At 42.2% G+C, this 20244-nt stretch overlaps 2 long non-coding RNA genes across 2 annotated transcripts in view; both read left to right on the plus strand.

The window, feature by feature from the left end:
- The first annotated feature begins 482 nt into the window (after positions 1-482).
- LOC115181974 (uncharacterized) lies at positions 483-9799 on the plus strand. Its single transcript, XR_003873586.1, has 3 exons — positions 483-823; positions 9406-9504; positions 9660-9799. It is a non-coding gene; the product is annotated as an uncharacterized LOC115181974 (long non-coding RNA).
- Positions 9800-10771: 972 nt separating this feature from the next.
- LOC115181972 (uncharacterized) overlaps positions 10772-20244 on the plus strand; it is a 28401-nt gene continuing 18928 nt past the window's right edge. The window contains exons 1-3 of the long non-coding RNA XR_003873582.1: positions 10772-10885; positions 11090-11226; positions 12805-12914. This is a non-coding gene — a long non-coding RNA (uncharacterized LOC115181972). The remainder of the gene's footprint in view (positions 10886-11089; positions 11227-12804; positions 12915-20244) is intronic.

Genomic DNA, 20244 nt, shown 5'->3' on the forward strand with positions numbered 1-20244 from the left:
GCATTTTGTAGCTGCCTTACTCAAGAAAACAAAAACAGACCATGTTTGTAAGCGGCTTTATTAACACAATTATATATTTTAAACTGACATGTGACACGTATTAATGCCAAAATAACATGCAAGTCCCCCCTCCCCCAATTTATTAAAAAAAATATATATATATATTTTTTTTAATAAATTGGGGGAGGGGGGATATATATATATATATATATATATATATATATATATATATATATATATATATATATATATATATATATATAATTTTTTTTACAAATGTGGGTCTCAAAACAGGTGGGGCTGTCACATGGTGGTGGTTAGTGTCATACTATTGGTTAGACAGTTTCCCCTTTAATGAGGTTGACAGTTAAAACTGTCTCTTACATTAGACTGAGTCACACAGAGACTCCAGTTGTGCAGAGAACAGACACAAACCTACAACTGAGATAACAGCAGACTTTACAACAGTAGAAGTTACAGCAGTAGAAGTTACAACAGCAGTCTTTACAACAGCAGACTTTACAACAGTTGAAGTTACAGTAGTAGAAGTTACAAGAGTAGAAGTTACAAGAGTAGAAGTTACAACAGTAGAAGTTACAAGAGTAGATGTTACAACAGTAGAAGTTACAAGAGTAGATGTTACAAGAGTCTACTGTTACTGCATTTGAGCACAAGCGTATAAAGATGTGAAAGGGACGCTATGATGGATTTGAAGACGAAGAACGTAATGAAATAAAGACCATTGACATTGATGATCATATTTACAACAAAGAAAGACCCATCATGCCCTGCAAGAAGGATGGAGTTGGTGATCAACATTCAGGTAACAGTTTATCCTGTTATAATGCTAGATACTGACACATACTTACACCCCAACATACACACACACACACACACACACTCCCCAAACAGAGAGATACTTGACCCAGGGAGACCGGGTCAAGACCGAGACCGGGAGGGGGGGGGGGGGGGGCGAGACCGAGTCAAGACCGAGACCAGAACAATGCGAGTCCAATTCAAGACCATGATTGTAATTTTGTCAAATCACAACCATAATATGGAGTTCAAAATGTCCAGTATTTCTGTGTTCATATTTTACAACAACATATGGATTCTTTAGACTTTCAGAATAGTGAAACACTGCATTCTGGGGGAAAATAGGTCCACTACAAATCATTACTAACCCAAACACAGTGGGAACAATGTGACTTCTACGCCTTCAGAGAAGGGCTAAGGATTTATAAAATCATATTATTATTTTCTATGATGTTCTCATTTAATCTCTTTGGTTGTAAATCTCTTCAGGGTTAACACTGAAGAGAAACACTGAAGAGAAAAAACACTGAAGAGAAAAAAAGATCCAATAAGGATTGTTCTTTGCTGGTCTCTGGGGAGATACATCTAGCTAGCTCAGTCAGCCATTGGCTAGGCCATCAGAAGCTAGATAAAGGTATCTGCCATTCAACTGTATTAGGGCAACATTTTTGGAGTGACAGTGGAATCAACAAATCACATTTTGACTTAATGGGTGGGACCGTTTTTACAAACATTTATGGAAACTTCTGCCTCCTTGTAGGCCAACAGGTCACTGTGTAACAGCGAGCAGTAGTTCTCCCACGGTCTAGCTAGCTAGCTTTTGTTGTTAGCAGCGGCTGCAGCAGGTGTTATCAAAGAGGATGCTGTTGCTAATTTGTTAGCTTCGTCCAAGAATAACTTTCAACAAGAAGTTTCAAATGATCATCTGTTGAGTGGAACTGTGTTTGGTATTGCAGCGTGTTTGCTGTTGTTAACCATCTCTTTGAAAACAACTTGTGTGTGAAACATTGCATTTAACGTGAAACTGACAGCATTTTAGAAACATGAAATCTTAATAAAATCTGTTCATATAGACCCCAGGAAGTACATGACAATTTAAAAAAAAAATCTGCCAAGTGACCACTTACAGTACCAATCAAAAGTTGGACACACCAACTCATTCAAGGGTTTAACTTTATTTTTACTATTTTCTACATTGCAGAATAATAGTGAAGCCATCAAAAAAAGAGACAGCAGGAGCGGTAGAGATACTCTCAATGATCGGCTATGAAAAAGCCAACTGACACTTAATCTTGAGTTACTGACTTGTTGCACCCTCAACAACTACTATGATTATTATTATTTGACCATGCTGGTCATTTATGAACATTTGAACATCTTGGCCATGTGCTGTTATAATCTCCACCCGGCACAGCCAGAAGAGGACTGGCCACCCCTCATAGCCTGGTTCCTCTCTAGGTTTCTTCCTAGGTTTTGGTCCTTTCTAGGGAGTTTTTCCTACCCACTGTGCTTCTACACCTGCATTGCTTGCTGTTTGGGGTTTTAGGCTGGGTTTCTGTACAGCACTTTGAGATATCAGCTGATGTAAGAAGGGCTATATAAATAAATTTGATTTGATTTGAAAACTATGAAATAACACATATGGAATCATGTAGTAACCAAAAAAGTGTTAAACAAATACATATTTTAGATTTTTCAAAGTAGCTACCCTTTGCCTTGATGACAGTTTTGCACACGATTGGCATTCTCTCAACCAGCTTAATGAGGTAGTCACATGGAATATATTTCAATTAACAGGTGTGTCTTGGTAAAAGTTAATTTGTGGAATTCATTTCCTTCTTAATTAATGTGTTTTCAGAGGATAAGTTCATTCGAGTTACCATCCTCGGAAATTGCAGCCCAAATAAATGCTTCACAGAGTTCAAGTAACAGACACATCTCAACATCAACTGTCCAGAGACTGTGTGAATCAGGCCTTCATGGTCGAATTGCTGCAAAGAAACCACTACTAAAGGACACCCATAAGAAGAAGAGACTTGCTCCGGCCAAGAAACACGATCAATAGACATAAGACCGGTGGAAATCTGTAATTTGGTCTGACGTGTCCAAATTTTAGATTTTAGGTTCCAACCGCCATGTCTTTGTGAGACATAGAGTAGGTAAATGGATGATCTCCACATGTCTGGTTCCCACCATGAAGCATGGAGGAGGAGGTGTGATGGTGGGGGGGTGCTTTGCTGGTGACACCATCTGTGATTTATTTACAATTCAAGGCACACTTAACCGGAATGGAGAGTGATGGAGTGCTGCATCAGATGACCTGGCCTCCACAATCACCCAACCTCAACCCAATTGAGATGGTTTGGGATGAGTTGGACTGCAGAGTGAAGGAAAAGCAGCCAACAAGTGCTCAGCATATGTGGTATAGATCTGTCCAGTGGTGTAGTGAGTATAGATCAGTCCAGTGGTGTAGTGGGTATAGATCTGTCCAGTGGTGTAGTGGGTAGAGCTGTCCAGTGGTGTAGTGGGTATAGATCTGTCCAGTGGTGTAGTGGGTATAGATCTGTCCAGTGGTGTAGTGGTATAGATCTGTCCAGTGTGTAGTGGGTATAGATCTGTCCAGTGGGTGTAGTGAGTATAGATCAGTCCAGTGGTGTAGTGGGTATAGATCTGTCCAGTGGTGTAGTGGGTATAGATCTGTCCAGTGGTGTAGTGGGTATAGATCTGTCCAGTGGTTGTAGTGGGTATAGATCTGTCCAGTGGTGTAGTGAGTATAGATCTGTCCAGTGGTGTAATGGTCCCTATGTGTTTTTCTGATTTTCACTAAAAATCTAACTTTTTTTAATAGAAAAAAAACTATACTTAAAGCACATCAATCTGATTGGGTCTCCCCAGTGGGTGGGTCTGTCAAGGTCTGACTCCCCAGTGGGTGGGTCTGTCAAGGTCTGACTCCCCAGTGGGTGGGCCTCTGTCCACAGAGGCGCATCAATGTCTACACTCCTGATGGAAACAGTGCATGGTGACAATATTGCGCATCACAAATAGCCTACTAACCAACACTTCGGACAACATTTTTTCAATAGCTGGTTTACATACCCGTTGTTACCTTAGTTAGCATTTACTGGTAGATATCATGAGTTGAAACGTCTTTCCTACCCTACCGGTTACCGATGTCGTTCTTTTGTGACCTGCTTTATGCGAAAACCGGTTGAAAACTACGTGGTCTTGCTCCCTGCGGATGATATTCCACTGAAAGTAGGCTGTGTGCGGCAGCGCGCATGTTAATATATTTCAGGTGCTTTGCGAATGTGTAGGCTATTTTGCGCATGATTTCTCTATTGTACTGCATAATTGATAAGTCGTATACCTTCACTACACTACTTTGATACACATCAGTAGGGATTAATAAGTGAGTATAAACAATGCCCACGGAAAAACCTGCGTATACCCTCCACTACACTACTGGCCTTTTTTGTTTTATAAAAAGTCCCCTCTCCTACATGAGTGAGTGCGCTGGAATTACGGTTGTTGTCCTTTCAGAATCACGAACCTGTCACATACTGAATGCCTATAGGTTCGCTACTGCGCGAACACGTCTATAATAGACATAAAGAAAGACTGTTCAGATATCCATGTTATAAGAAATAAGTGTATATATTTGGCCTGGCGAGGTATTGGTATTCAAAATGGATGAAATCTACACACAATATCCCATAATGACACAGTGCAAACATTTAAGAAATGCAGGAATATCTCATTTACATAAGTATTCACACCACTGAGTCAGTACATGTTAGAATTACCGTTGGCAGCGATTACAGCTGTGAGTCTCTGGGTAAGTCTCTAAGAGCGATTACAGCTGTGAGTCTCTGGGTAAGTCTCTAAGAGCGATTACAGCTGTGAGTCTCTGGGTAAGTCTCTAAGAGCGATTACAGCTGTGAGTCTCTGGGTAAGTCTCTAAGAGCGATTACAGCTGTGAGTCTCTGGGTAAGTCTCTAAGAGCGATTACAGCTGTGAGTCTCTGGGTAAGTCTCTAAGAGCGATTACAGCTGTGAGTCTCTGGGTAAGTCTCTAAGAGCGATTACAGCTGTGAGTCTCTGGGTAAGTCTCTAGAGCGATTACAGCTGTGAGTCTTTCTGGGTAAATTTCTAAGAGCGATTACAGCTGTGAGTCTCTGGGTAAATCTCTAAGAGCGATTACAGCTGTGAGTCTCTGGGTAAGTCTGTAAGAGCGATTACAGCTGTGAGTCTCTGGGTAAGTCTCTAAGAACGATTACAGCTGTGAGTCTCTGGGTAAGTCTCTAAGAGCGATTACATCTGTGAGTCTCTGGGTAAGTCTCTAAGAGCGATTACAGCTGTGAGTCTCTGGGTAAGTCTCTAAGAGCGATTACAGCTGTGAGTCTCTGGGTAAGTCTCTAAGAGCGATTACAGCTGTGAGTCTTTCTGGGTAAATTTCTAAGAGCGATTACAGCTGTGAGTCTCTGGGTAAATCTCTAAGAGCGATTACAGCTGTGAGTCTCTGGGGTAAGTCTGTAAGAGCGATTACAGCTGTGAGTCTCTGGGTAAGTCTCTAAGAACGATTACCAGCTGTGAGTCTCTGGGTAAGTCTCTAAGAGCGATTACATCTGTGAGTCTCTGGGTAAGTCTCTAAGAGCGATTACAGCTGTGAGTCTCTGGGTAAGTCTCTAAGAGCGATTACAGCTGTGAGTCTCTGGGTAAGTCTCTAAGAGCGATTACAGCTGTGAGTCTCTGGGTAAGTCTCTAAGAGCGATTACAGCTGTGAGTCTCTGGGTAAGTCTCTAAGAGCGATTACAGCTGTGAGTCTCTGGGTAAGTCTCTAAGAGCGATTACAGCTGTGAGTCTCTGGGTAAGTCTCTAAGAGCGATTACAGCTGTTGAGTCTCTGGGTAAGTCTCTAAGAGCGATTACAGCTGTGAGTCTCTGGGTAAGTCTCTAAGAGCGATTACAGCTGTGAGTCTCTGGGTAAGTCTCTAAGAGCGATTACAGCTGTGAGTCTCTGGGTAAGTCTCTAAGAGCGATTACAGCTGTGAGTCTCTGGGTAAGTCTCTAAGAGCGATTACAGCTGTGAGTCTCTGGGTAAGTCTCTAAGAGCGATTACAGCTGTGAGTCTCTGGGTAAGTCTCTAAGAGCGATTACAGCTGTGAGTCTCTGGGTAAGTCTCTAAGAGCGATTACAGCTGTGAGTCTCTGGGTAAGTCTCTAAGAGCGATTACAGCTGTGAGTCTCTGGGTAAGTCTCTAAGAGTACAATATCTGCCATTATTCTTTTCAAAATTCTTCAAGCTCTGTCAAATTCATTGTTGATCATTGCTAGACAACCATTTTCAAATCTTGCCATAGATTTTTAAGCCGATTTAGGTCAAAACTATATCTCTGCAAACTGGTGTTTATTAAGTTTATTGTCTTGTTGAATGGTGAATTCATCTCTCTGTGTCTGGTGGAAAGCAGACTGAACCAGGTTTCCTCCAGGATTTTGCCTGTGATTAAATACAGTCAGTTTCTTTTTTTTATCCTGAGAAAATATGGAGAGTGATACTCAGTAATGTGTTGTATTGGATTTGCCCCAAAAATAACACTTTGTATTCAGGACAAAATGTTAATTGCTTTGCCACATTGTTTTGCAGTAGTACTTTAGTGCCTTGTTGCAAACAGGATGCATGTTTAGGAACATGTTGTATTATATACAGCTTCCTTATTTTCACTCTGTCCATTACGTTAGTATTGTGGAGTAACTACACTGTTGTTGATCCATCCCCTGTGTTCTCCTATCACAGCCATTAAACTCTGTAACAGTTTTAAAGTCTCCATTGGGCCTCAATGATGAAATCCCTGAGCGGTTTCCTTCCCCTCCGGCAACTGAGTTTGGAAGGACGCCTGTATCTTTGTAGTGACTGGGTGTTTATGTTTAGTTTTTACCAATAGGACGCCTGTATCTTTGTAGTGGCTGGGTGTATTGACACCATCCAGAGTGTAATTAATGACTTCACCTCTCAAAGGGAAATTCAATGTCTGCTTTTTTGTTGTTGACCTATCTTTATTTGTTTTTATTTGTTTAACCTTTATTTAACTAGGCAAGTCCGTTAAGTAAGAACAAATTGTTATTTACAACGATGGCCTACCAAAAGGAAAAAGGCCTCCTGTGGGGACAGGGGCTGGGATTAAAAATTAAAATGTAATATAATAATACAATATATATAGGACAAAACCCGCATCACGCCAAGAGCAACAACACAACACTACATAAGAGAGACCTAAGACAACAACATAGCATGTTAGCAACACATGACAACACAGCATGTTAGCAACACATGACAACACAGCATGTTAGCAACACATGACAACACAGCATGGTAACAAACACATGAAAACACAGCATGGTAGCAACACATGAAAACACAGCATGGTAGCAACACATGAAAACACAGCATGGTAGCATCATATGACAACACAGCATGGTAGCAACACATGACAACACAGCATGGTAACAAACACATGAAAACACAGCATGGTAGCACACATGAAAACACAGCATGGTAGCAACACATGAAAACACAGCATGGCAGCAACACATGACAACACAGCATGGTAACAAACACATGAAAACACAGCATGGTAGCAACACATGAAAACACAGCATGGTAGCAACACATGAAACACAGCATGGTAGCAACACATGAAAACACAGCATGGTAGAATCATATGACAACACAGCATGGTAGCAACACATGACAACACAGCATGGTAACAAACACATGAAAACACAGCATGGTAGCAACACATGAAAACACAGCATGGTAACAAACACATGAAAACACAGCATGGTAGCAACACATGAAAACACAGCATGGTAGCAACACATGAAAACACAGCATGGTAGCAACACATGAAAACACATCATGGTAGCAACACATGACAACACAGCATGGTAGCAACACATGAAAACACAGCATGGCAGCAACACATGACAACACAGCATGGTAACAAACACATGAAAACACAGCATGGTAGCAACACATGAAAACACAGCATGGTAGCAACACATGAAAACACAGCATGGTAGCAACACATGAAAACACAGCATGGTAGCAACACATAACAACACAGCATGGTAGCAACACAACAGGCAGCAGCACAACATGGTAGCAGCACAAAAACATGGTACAAACATTATTGGGCACAGACAACAGCACAAAGGGCAAAAAGGTAGAGACAACAATACATCACCGAAACTGCCACAACAGTAAGTAAGAGTGTCCATGATTGAGTCTTAGAATGAAGAGATGGGGATAAAACCTACCAAATAGATCTACCAATAGGTGCCCTTCTTTGCGAGTCATTGGAAAACCACCCTGGTCTTTGTGGTTGAATCTGTGTTTGAAATTCACTGCTCGACTGAGGGCATTACAGATAATTGTATGTGTGGGGTACAGAGATGAGGTTGTCATTCAAAAATCATGTTAAACTCTATTATTGCACACAGAGTGAGTCCATGCAACTTATTATGTGACATGTTTACTCCTGAATGTTTTTAGGCTTGCCATAACAAAGGTGTTGAATAATTATTGACTCATGACATTTCAGCTTTTCATTCTTAATGAATTTGTAAACATTTCTAAAAACTTAATTCCAGACCAGTGACAATTATTTTAATTTTATTTCGACTGTAACACAACAAAATGTGGAAAATTCACTTTCTGATTACCTCGTACCCCTGCACATCGACTCTGTACTGGTACTGCCTGTATATAGCCATGCTATTACCTGGTACTCCCTGTATATAGCCATGTTATTACCTCATACCCCTGCACATGGACTCTGTACTGGTACTCCAACTATAAGCCATGTTATTACCTGGTACTCCCTGTATATAGCCATGTTATTACCTGATACTCCCTGTATATAACCATGTTATTACCTGGTACTCCCTGTATATAGCCATGTTATTACCTGGTGCTCCCTGTGTATAGCCATGTTATTACCTGGCACTTCCTGTATATAGCCATGTTATTACCTGGTACTTCCTGTATATATGTTATTACCTGGTACTCCCTGTATATATCCATGTTATTACCTGGTACTTCCTGTATATATCCATGTTATTACCTGGTACTTCCTGTATATATATATTATGACCTGGTACTTCCTGTATATATATTATTACCCGGTACTTCCTGTATATATCCATGTTATTTTTACTTGTTCATGTTATTCGTTATTTAATCCTTGTCAGTATTTCTATTTATTTCTCTCTGTATTGTTGGAAATTACCCGTCAGTCAACATTTCAATATTAGCATACACCTGTTGTTTTATGAAGCATGTGACAAATTACATTGGATTTGATTTGGACAGAAATAGGTGCCAGTACTCATTTTGGGTGCCTGACCTCGGCAATATGTTAAAGCCAATATTCTGTAAGAGGTTCTGGAACTCAAGCAGTAGAAAATATGAGGTGTTGGAACTCAGTTCTGGTGTTCTGTCCCTTGTCAATTTCCCTCACTGATTCAAACAGCAAATGAACACAAACACAGACGATAAAGAGCAAATTCTTATGGTAATAGTTTGTGCTTCAGTGTTTTGTCAGTGGTGGAAGAGATACTCTGGAGCTGCTGCAGTGTGTCTGGGGCTGCTGTGTGTTCTACTGGCTGGGATCATAGGCCTGTTACTCTACCGTGAGTTGATATGTTCTCACTCAAACATTCTTCATCATCAGTGGTGTAATGACCAGGGTTCAATTCCATTTAAATTCCAGTCAATTGACCCCGAACCTGGTCATGTCTGATAACTTTTCACTTTTACCTTGGTTGTTGATTGAATTATTTTGCAGAGAGAAACCAATTGACCAGTTCTAACACCCTGACCAAAGACAAAGACCAGCTACAGACCAGATACAACACCCTGACCAAAGACAGAGACCAGCTACAGACTACATACAACACCCTGACCAAAGAGAGAGACCAGCTACAGACCAGATTTAACACCCTGACCAAAGACAGAGACCAGCTACAGACTACATACAACACCCTGACCAAAGAGAGAGACCAGCTACAGACCAAATACAACACCCTGACCAAAGAGAGAGACCAGCTACAGACCAGATTAACACCCTGACCAAAGACAGAGACCAGCTACAGACTACATACAACACCCTGACCAAAGAGAGAGACCAGCTACAGACCAAATACAACACCCTGACCAAAGAGAGAGACCAGCTACAGACCAGATACAACACTCTGACCAAAGAGAGAGGCCAGCTACAGACCAGATTTAACACCCTGACCAAAGACAGAGACCAGCTACAGACTACATACAACACTCTGACCAAAGAGAGAGACCAGCTACAGACCAAATACAACACCCTGACCAAAGAGAGAGACCAGCTACAGACCAGTTACAACACCCTGACCAGAGAGAGAGACCAGCTACAGACTACATACAACACCCTGACCAAAGAGAGAGACCAGCTACAGACCAGATATAACACCCTGACCAAAGACAGAGACCAGCTACAGACTACATACAACACCCTGACCAAAGAGAGAGACCAGCTACAGACCAAATACAACACCCTGACCAAAGAGAGAGACCAGCTACAGACCAGATACAACACTCTGACCAAAGAGAGAGACCAGCTACAGACCAGTTACAACACCCTGACCAGAGAGAGAGACCAGCTACAGACTACATACAACACCCTGACCAAAGAGAGAGACCAGCTACAGACCAGATACAACACTCTGACCAAAGAGAGAGACCAGCTACAGACCAGTTACAACACCCTGACCAGAGAGAGAGACCAGCTACAGACTACATACAACACCCTGACCAAGAGAGAGACCAGCTACAGACCAGATTAACACCCTGACCAAAGACAGAGACCAGCTACAGACTACATACAACACCCTGACCAAAGAGAGAGACCAGCTACAGACCAATACAACACCCTGACCAAAGAGAGAGACCAGCTACAGACCAGCAACAACACCCTGACCGAAGAGAGAGACCAGCTACAGAAAGAGATAGAACGTCTGAAACAATCTTCAGTTGAGAAAGGTGAGTCAAATAGTCTCATGACTGTTCTGTTTGACAGTCTCTGTATCAGTTCACATGTCACTAACAGAAAGGAATTTAACTTATATTAAATGAAAAATGATGCTTCCAAACCGTCCATTAGTTAGTGTCTTCCTTGAGTGTTTGATTGATACTTAATTCAATGTTGTATTAAAGTGACTAAAGCAAGAAATGTTCAACTTACAGTGTGTCCTCAAGGATGGAAGAAGCTTGGTAGCAGTTGTTACTACGTCTCTACTGAGTCCAAATCCTGGGAGGAGAGCAGACAGGACTGCAGAAATAGAGGAGCAGAACTGGTGGTCATCAACAGCCAAGAGAAACAGGTGTGTGACAAAGAGAGAGGGTGACAGCGAGAGAGAGTGAGACAGGGATGCAGTTTAAGCCCCACCCTCTTCAACATATATATCAACGAATTGACGAGGGCACTAGAGCAGTCTGCAGCCCCGGTCCTCACCATACTAGAATCTGAAGTCAAATGTCTACTGTTTGCTGATGATCTGGTGCTTCTGTCCCCAACCAAGGAGGGGCTACAGCAGCACCTAGATCTTCTGCACAGATTCTGTCAGACATGGGCCCTGACAATAAATCTCAGTAAGACCATGAATACAAATTCCATCTAGACACCATTGCCCTAGAGCACACAAGAAACTATACATACCTCGGTCTAAACATCAGCGCCACAGGTAACTTCCACAAAGCTGTGAACGATCTGAGAGACAAGGAAAGAAGGGACTTCTATGCCATCAAAAGGAACATAAAATGGACATACCAATTAGGATCAGGATTTTTTTAAATAAGTTATAGAAACACATTGCCCTTTATGGTTGTGAGGTCTGGTGTCCGCTCATCAACTAAGAATTCACAAAATGGGACAAACATCAAATTGAGACTCTGCATACATCATTCTTTAAAAAATATCCTCTGTGTACAACGTAAAACACCAAATAATGCATGCAGAGCAGAAAAAATCCAGAAAAGAGTCATTGAATTCTACAATCACCTAAAAGGAAGCGATTCCAAACCTTCCATAACAATGCCATCACCTACAGGGAGATGAACCTGGAGAAGAGTCCCCTAAGCATGCTGGTCCTGGGGCTCTGTTTACAAACACAACAGACCCCGCAGAGCCCCAGGACAGCAACACAATTACACCCAACCAAATCATGAGAAAACAAAAGATAATTACTTGGCACATTGGAAGAATGAACAAACAAACTGAGCAAACTAGAATGTTATTTGGCCCTAAACAGAGAGTACACAGTGGCAGAATACCTGACCACTGACTGACCCAAACTCAAGGAAAGCATAGCCTTGCTATTGAGACAGGCCGACGTAGGCAGACCTGGCTCTCAAGAGAAGACAGGCTATGTGTAAACTGACCCACAAAATGAGGTGGAAACTGAGCTGCACTTCCTAACTTCCTGCCCAATGTATGAACCTATTAGAGACACATATTTCCCTCAGATTACACAGACCCACAAAGAATTTGAAAACAAACCCAATTTGGTAACCTCCCAAATCTACTGGGTGAAATTCCAGTGTGTCATCACAGCAGCAAGATTTGTGACCTGTTGCCACAAGAAAAGGGCAATCAGTGAAGAACAAAAACAATGTTTATGTTTATTTATTTTCCCTTTTGTACTTTAACTATGTGCAAATTATATGACATTTGAAATGTCTTTATTGTATTGGAACTTTTCTAAGTATAATGTTTACTGTTCATTTGTATTGTTAATTTCACCTTGTTAATTATCTAGTTCACTTGCTTTGGCAAGTTTAATATATGTTTCCCATAAAGCTCTTAAATTGAAATTAAATGAATTGAGAGTTAGAGACAGAGAGAGAGAGACACATAGTAATGGCTATGTATTAACAATGTTGAATCTCTTCCACAATGACAGACATTAGTCAATTGGTTATGTGGACGAAAGAGCTATGTCTGGATTGGTCTGACTGACTCTGTTACTGAGGGGACCTGGAAATGGGTGGACGACACACCACTGACCACAAAGTAAGACATTCATGAAATTATGTGTCACTATGACATCACTGTCTGGAGTAGTAGGTTCAGAGTGGACAGCCTGATTCTATGTTTTGTTTCTCCTACAGGTATTGGAACAGTGGACAGCCTGATTCTATGTGTTGTTTCTTCTACAGGTATTGGAACACTGGACAGCCTGATTCTATGTGTTGTTTCTCCTACAGGTATTGGAACAGTGGACAGCCTGATTCTATGTGTTGTTCTTCTACATGTATTTGAACAGTGGACAGCCTGATTCTATGTGTTGTTTCTCCTACAGGTATTGGAACAGTGGACAGCCTGATTCTATGTGTTGTTTCTTCTACAGGTATTGCATCAGTGGACAGCCTGATTATATGTGTTGTTTCTCCTACAGGTATTGGAACAGTGGACAGCCTGATTCTATGTGTTGTTTCTTCTACAGGTATTGGAACAGTGGACAGCCTGATTCTATGTGTTGTTTCTCATACAGGTATTGGAACAGTGGACAGCCTGATTATATGTGTTGTTTCTCCTACAGGTATTGGAACAGTGGACAGCCTGATTCTATGTGTTGTTTCTCCTACAGGTATTGGAACAGTGGACAGCCTGATTCTATGTGTTGTTTCTCCTACAGGTATTGGAACAGTGGACAGCCTGATTATATGTGTTATTCTCCTACAGGTATTGGAACAGTGGACAGCCTGATTCTATGTGTTGTTTCTTCTACAGGTATTGGAACAGTGGGACAGTCTGATTCTATGTGTTGTTTCTCCTACAGGTATTGGAACAGTGGACAGCCTGATTCTATGTGTTATTTCTCCTACAGGTATTGGAACAGTGGACAGCCTGATTCTATGTGTTGTTTCTTCTACAGGTATTGGAACAGTGGACAGTCTGATTCTATGTGTTGTTTCTTATACAGGTATTGGAACAGTGGACAGCCTGATTCTATGTGTTGTTTCTCCTACAGGTATTGGAACAGTGGACAGTCTTATTCTATGTGTTGTTTGTTCTACAGGTATTGGAACAGTGGACAGCCTGATTCTATGTGTTGTTTCTCCTACAGATATTGGAACAGTGGACAGCCTGATTCTATGTGTTGTTTCTCCTACAGGTATTGGAACAGTGGACAGTCTTATTCTATGTGTTGTTTGTTCTACAGGTATGGAAACAGTGGACAGTCTGATTCTATGTATTGTTTCTCCTACAGGTATTGGAACAGTGGACAGCCTGATTCTATGTGTTGTTTCTCCTACAGGTCTTGGTACAGTGGAGAGCCTAATGGTGGAGGAGCTGAGAACTGTGTGTATTTCTACTCCTGGACATCAGACAAAGGAGAATGGTGGGACTATGACTGTTCCTATAAATACAAATGGATCTGTGAGAAATAAGATTCATCCTCGGTGCTCTCAACTGCTAAAAAGGATTATGATAAGTACTATCAAATCGTAAACTATTTTCTGCTCAGTCTATTTACCTTGTCAAGTACATACAATATATAGCAATACAAATGTATTATACATTATAATAAAATAACAAAACATATGCAATAAACAATACAATGAACTGATAACAGAAGGACTGTTATCTTTATTGTCGTAGTAATTCACCGCTAAGGACTCAAATTCAAAGGAAATGAATCCTGAGTTCCTGCTCAGCTACTGTAGGTTATTCTCCATATGGCTGAGTTGACTGTTCAGCTACTGTAGGTTATTCTCCATTTGGCTGAGTTGACTGTTCAGCTACTGTAGGTTATTCTCCATATGGCTGAGTTGACTGTTCAGCTACTGTAGGTTATTCTCCATATGGCTGAGTTGACTGTTCAGCTACTGTAGGTTATTCTCCATAGGGCTGAGTTGACTGTTCAGCTACTGTAGGTTATTCTCCATACGGCTGAGTTGACTGTTCAGCTACTGTAGGTTATTCTCCATATGGCTGAGTTGACTGATCAGCTACTGTAGGTTATTCTCCATAGGGCCTGAGTTGACTGTTCAGCTACTGTAGGTTATTCTCCATATGGCTGAGTTGACTGTTCAGCTACATGCTACTGTAGGTTATTCTCCCATATGGCTGAGTTGACTGTTCAGCTACATGCTACTGTAGGTTATTCTCCATATGGCTTAGTGACTGTTCAGCTACTGTAGGTTACTCTCCATAGGGCTGAGTTGACTGCTCAGCTACTGTAGGTTATTCTCCCATATGGCTGAGTTGACTGTTCAGCTACTGTAGGTTTATTCTCCATATGGCTGAGTTGACTGTTCAGCTACATGCCACTGTACGTTATTCTCCATATGGCTGAGTTGACTGTTCAGCTACTGTAGGTTATTCTCCATATGGCTGAGTTGACTGTTCAGCTACTGTAGGTTATTCTCCATATGGCTGAGTTGACTGTTCAGCTACATGCTACTGTAGGTTATTCTCCTATGGCTGAGTTGACTGTTCAGCTACTGTAGGTTATTCTCCATACGGCTGAGTGACTGTTCAGCTACTGTAGGTTATTTCTCCATGTGGCTGAGTTGACTGTTCAGCTACTGTAGATTATTCTCCCATATGGCTGAGTTGACGGTTCAGCTACTGTAGGTTTTTCTCCCATATGGCTGAGTTGACTGTTCAGCTACTGTAGGTTACTCTCCCATGCTACCGTAGGTTACTCTCCCATGCTACTGCATGTTACTCTCCCATGCTACAGTAGGTAACTCTCCCATGCTACTGTAGGTTACTCTCCCATGCTACTGTAGATTACTCTCCCATGCTACAGTAGGTTACTCTCCCATGCTACTGTAGTTACTCTCCCATGCTACAGTAGGTTACTCTCCCATGCTACCGTAGGTTACTCTCCCATGCTACTGCATGTTACTCTCCCATGCTACAGTAGGTAACTCTCCCATGCTACTGTAGGTTACTCTCCCATGCTACTGTAGGTTACTCTCCCATGCTACTGTAGGTTACTCTCCCATGCTACTGTAGGTTACTCTCCCATGCTACTGTAGGTTACTCTCCCATGCTACTGTAGGTTACTCTCCCATGCTACTGCATGTTACCTCTCCCATGCTACTGTAGGTTACTCTCCCCTGTTACAGTAGGTTACTCTCCCCTGTTACTGTATGTTACTCTCCCATGCTACTATAGGTTACTCTCCCATGCTACTGCATGTTACTCTCCCATGCTACTGTAGGTTACTCTCTCATGCTGCTGTAGGTTACTCTCCCATGCTACTATAGGTTACTCTCCCATGCTACTATAGGTTACTCTCCCATGCTACTATAGGTTACTCTCCCATGCTACTATAGGTTTACTCTCCCATGCTACTATAGGTTACTCTCCCATGCTACTGTAGGTTACTCTCCCATACTACTGTAGGTTACTCTCCCATGATACTGTAGGTTACTCTCCCATGCTACTGTAGGTTACCCTCCCATGCTACCTGTAGGTTATTCTCCCATGCTACTGTAGGTTACACTCTCATGCTACTGTAGGTTACCCTCCCATGCTACTGTAGGTTACTCTCCCATCGACTATAGGTTACTCTCCCATGCTACTATAGGTTACTCTCCCATGCTACTATAGGTTACTCTCCCATGCTACTGTAGGTTACTCTCCCATGCTACTGTAGGTTACTCCCCCATGCTACTGTAGGTTACTCTCCCATGCTACCGTAGGTTACCTCTCCCTTGCTACTGCATGTTACTCTCCCATGCTACTCTAGGTTACTCTCTCATGCTACTGTAGGTTACTCTCTCATGCTACTGTAGGTTACTCTCCCATGCTACTGTAGGTTACTCTCCCATGCTACTGTAGGTTACTCTCCCATGCTACTGTAGGTTACTCTCCCATGCTACTGTAGGTTACTCTCCCATGCTACTGTAGATTACTCTCCCATGCTACTGTAGATTACTCTCCCATGCTACAGTAGGTTAATATCTGGATTGTATCATAATAACTCTTGTCTGGTGTGGGATGTGCAGTCCGGAGTGCAGAGATTAACTTGTACTGATGTGGATTGGAGCAAACAACCATCAACATAGTGGTGATGTGTATGTTTTACATTATATTATTACTATTATTTTATAAATGTTGTCCAGGTTTTACATTATATTATTACTATTATTTTATTAAGGGTGTGTATGTTTTTTGTAGTAAAGGAATATAACTTTCCAGATGAAATGTATCTTTGGAGAAGTGAAGTGTGTGTGGCTTTCACTTTTTAATCTTTTGCTTGAATAAAAACCATGCTTACAATGAATGATGATAACAACCATTTGCTACTCCAAGTGTTAAAGTAAAGTGTTGTAAGTCAATGTGGGTGTGAGGGTAGCAGTAATAAAATGCTGTTATATAACACCTACTTTGCTGTTGTTTCTTTTCACTGGGGTTTTGTCAACTACATTACCCATGTTTATTCTTTGTTCTGTCTTCTAACCACGGTCCTCTTCACTGACTTTCATGATTCTAATTCAAGGTGATTGGTATTAAAGTGACAATGCTTTTTCTATTATTGTATTACGTATGTGTTACAGGTCCAGGTGGGTGGGAATAATCAAATGTTATTTGTCACAAGTGCCGAATACAACAGGTGATAACAGCTCGTCTGGGGATATGACTGATAACAGCTAGTCTGGGGATATGACTGATAACAGCTAGTCCGGGGATATGACTGATAACAGCTAGTCTGGGGATATGATGGATAACAGCTAGTCTGGGGATATGACTGATAACAGCTAGTCTGGGATATGACTGATAACAGCTAGTCTGGGGATATGACTGATAACAGCTAGTCTGGGGATATGACTGATAACAGCTAGTCTGGGGATATCACTGATAACAGCTAGTCTGGGGATATGACTGATAACAGCTAGTCAAAGGGATATGACTGATGACATGGATGGTAACTAAGAACACACACACATTTTCAACCTCTCTCCTCCTCCTTCTCTCTCTCTCTCTCTCTCTCTCTCTCTCTCTCTCTCTCTCTCTCTCTCTCTCTCTCTCTCTCTCTCCTCTCTCTCTCGCACGCACGCACGCACGCACTCACGCACAGAGAGAGAGAGAAACTCCCATATCTATTAGGTGTGTGTCACCACAGCGGCAAGACTTGTGACCCAGAACGTGATCAACCAGTGGAACACAAACACCATCACAGCCTATATTTATCTGTTATTTTCATACTTAAACTATTTGCACATTGTTACAACACAGTACATAGTCAATAATATAACTTTTGAACGTCTATATTCTTTTACAACTTTTGTGAGTGTAATGTTTACTAATGTTGTCTGTTGTTCATTTCGCATTCCTCTTTGCTTTTGGCAATGTAACATGTGTTTCCCTTGCCAATAAATCCCTAGGCAAATTAGTTAAGAACAATATTATTTACAATGACGGGCTAGGAACAGTAGGTTAACTTCCTTGTCTCAGGGGCAGAACAACCAGATTGTTCCTTGTCAGCTCGGGGATTTGAATTTGCAAACTTTCGGTTTACTAGCCCAACGCTCTAACCACTAGGCTACCCTGCCGCCCCTACCCTGCCGTTGTAAAGTAACAAAATGTGGAAAAAGTCAAGGGGTCTAAATACTTCTGAATTCAATGTGTGATGGTGAACCGCGGTCCTGAGGTGGTGAACCGGCGTCCTGAGGAGGTGAACAGGAGTCCTGAGGTGGTGAACCGGAGTTCCCTGAGGTGGCGAACCGGCTTCATGAGGTGTGAACCGGAGTCCTGAGGTGGTGAACGGAGTCCTGAAGGTGGTGAATGTGAACCGGAGTCCTGAGGTGGTGAACCGGCGTCCTGAGGTGGTGAACCGGCGTCCTGAGGTGGTGAACCGGCGTCCTGAGGTGGTGAACCGGCGTCCTGAGGTGGTGAACCGGAGTCCTGAGGAGGTGAACGGCGTCCTCAGGAGGTGAACCGGAGTCCTGAGGTGTTGAACCGGAGTCCTGAGGTGTGTGAACCGGCTTCCTGAGGTGGTGAACCGGAGTCCTGAGGTGGTGAACCGGCTGTCCTGATGTGGTGGAACCCGGCGTCCCTGAGGTGTGAACCGGCGTCCTGAGGTGGTGAACCGGCGTCCTGAGGAGGTGAACGGCGTCCTGAGGTGGTGAACCGGCGTCCTGAGGAGGTGAACCGGCGTCCTGAGGAGGTGAACCGGTGTCCTGAGGTCAATACAAACTGATACAAATGTTAATGTGAAACATCCAGAGGTGTTGGCGTCAATGGGAGTCAGATAGGCGGGGCACACAGGGAATTCACCCCAATGTCACAGGACTCCTCAGACACACCCCTTATTACTGGTGAAGGAAGGGAGGAATTACACACAGGACTCCTCAGACACACCCCTTATTACTGGTGAAGGAAGGGAGGAATTACACACAGGACTCCTCAGACACACCCCTTATTACTGGTGAAGGAAGGTAGGAATTACATACAGGACTCCTCAGACACACCCTTATTACTGGTGAAGGAAGGGAGGAATTACATACAGGACTCCTCAGCACAACCCTTATTACTGGTGAAGGAAGGGAGGAATTACACACAGGACTCCCCAGACACACCCTTGAGAAGTGTAGTACTCTAATCCGAGCCAGGTCTCATGCAAATGATCAACATGCAATTTACAGTAAGTCGTTTTCCTTTTTTCCAGTAAGAAGCATCTTACACGCTGACTCTCACACAGAGCTGTTTTTACACTCATTCACACTTCTGTACTTAGTGACACCATACTGTCCTCTGATAAACAGAGAGTTGGTAGTGTTTGCTTGTTTTGATGTAGATAGAGAATGAGAAAGAGGGAAGGAGAAGTGTGAGTAATTGTAGACATTAGGCCCTCTCTGAAAAAAAGAAGACATCTATGAGAATATTTATTCTCTCTGGTGTCCATGTCACTCAGGAGACAGTAGGTAATATTGTGAGTGCTCCGTCTTGCATTGAGCTATCTACTGTTCATCCTGCTGCTGGTGTCAACATCATATCAGAGTGTCAGTTTAAACCACTGCTTAAAGTTTAACAGGAAGTGGACCGCCAGAGTTTCAAATGGTGTGAATGTTATCGCCACTGAAAAACCTCTGAGATAGATGCAGACATACATTCTAATACATATCTCTGAATAACTCTCCTCACTGAGACAGTAGAGATTAAAATAACTATACATGGCCATCGATGGTGTGCAAGGTGAAATGGGTTAAACTACTAAGAGTATGAAACATTAGACCTTCTCTGCTGTTTATGTCCTGCAGCTATCACGTTGTAGCAGTATGTAGAGTTAGACCTAACTTCTCTGCTGTTTATGTCCTGCATCTATCACTTTGTAGCAGTGTGAAGAGTTAGACCTAACTTCTCTGCTGTTTATGTCCTG

This window comes from Salmo trutta, unplaced genomic scaffold, assembly GCF_901001165.1.
Source record: "Salmo trutta unplaced genomic scaffold, fSalTru1.1, whole genome shotgun sequence".
Lineage (NCBI taxonomy): Eukaryota > Metazoa > Chordata > Actinopteri > Salmoniformes > Salmonidae > Salmo > Salmo trutta.